The 1,149-nt window shown below is 38.1% G+C and overlaps 1 pseudogene; it reads right to left on the bottom strand.

Annotated features, from left to right (window-relative positions):
- Positions 1-413: 413 nt before the first annotated feature.
- On the bottom strand, positions 414-884 carry LOC107144204 (annotated as a pseudogene).
- Between the last annotated feature and the right edge of the window lie 265 nt (positions 885-1,149).

Here is a 1,149-nt window from a genome sequence, read left to right as displayed (position 1 = left end):
TGAAGCTAAAATACTTCTACTTGTTTATTTATTTATTTATTTATTTATTTATTTAATTTGCCAATTTCTACAGAGAACCCACAGTTCATTTTTTTTTAAATTTAGTTGTAGAAGGAAACAATACCTTTATTTTATTTTTATGTGGTTCTGAGGATCAAACCCAGTGCCTCCCACATGCAAGGTGAGCACTCTACCACTGAGTTACCACTCCAGCCCCACAGATGAGTTTTATTCAGAATAAAGAAAAAAGAAATGTTCTCTCATACTAGAAGAAATTCAGCCACAGGTTAGGAGTCTGTACTCAACTACGCATGCAATAAGGACAATATTATGCCACACAATTGATTTGTCTACAATTTGTCTAATATTAACAATTGTAAACAGAGCTGTGCAACTAGTATTTGGAACAATCCTTATAGTGTTATGGGGGCTTCCTCCTCTTCAGTAAAGTCGTTTTGATATTGAATGCTTTGCAAATCTCCTCAGGAGTTTTCCCCTTGATCATATTGGCAACAGTCTTGTGTGTAACATCAAGCAAACCTTTGATGTCTAAGTAGTTTGCAGCCAGAATAAGTTCAAAAAGTGTTCCTTGGTCAACTTTCAGGAATTCTTGATCCCAAACAGGGATATCTTCTGTTTGCTTTTCTTTGTTCTCATCATCCTCGGGAAGAGGGGCGTCATCCTTGTGGTGTGTGCACCACTGAATGACCTTTTTTAATATTGCTGTATTAACATTTGCTACAGGAACTGGGTCATCATCTGCTTCATCATCCATTCCCAAATCATCCAACTTGGTCTTGATTGTCAACAGATTTTGTTTGGCAATTTCTATATCAACTTCAAATATCTCCCACATCAGAACTCTGCAATTTAATTGAAGACATAGAATTTGGTCTCAAGAAGCTGGAAGGCCAGAGGCTGACAGGAGCAGGGTAGTGTCCATACAAGGTAAGAAAAAAGTGCAGGACAAGGCCACTCCAGTGGCACCACATAGCCTTGGCCTTTATACAAGCGGGCGCAGGTGCTGAGGACCCCAGAGCATCTGGTATCACGCCTAAAATACTTCTTGTCCATTAGATTCAATCAGACATCTACCTCTCTCAAAACAAAAACATAAATAATGAATTAATTTTGTCATGTGGTATGTAT

This window comes from Marmota marmota, unplaced genomic scaffold, assembly GCF_001458135.2.
Source record: "Marmota marmota marmota unplaced genomic scaffold, marMar, whole genome shotgun sequence".
NCBI classification, from domain to species: domain Eukaryota; kingdom Metazoa; phylum Chordata; class Mammalia; order Rodentia; family Sciuridae; genus Marmota; species Marmota marmota.
Note: the sequence above shows the minus strand (reverse complement) of the source record. Positions and strands in the feature narration are given on the sequence as shown.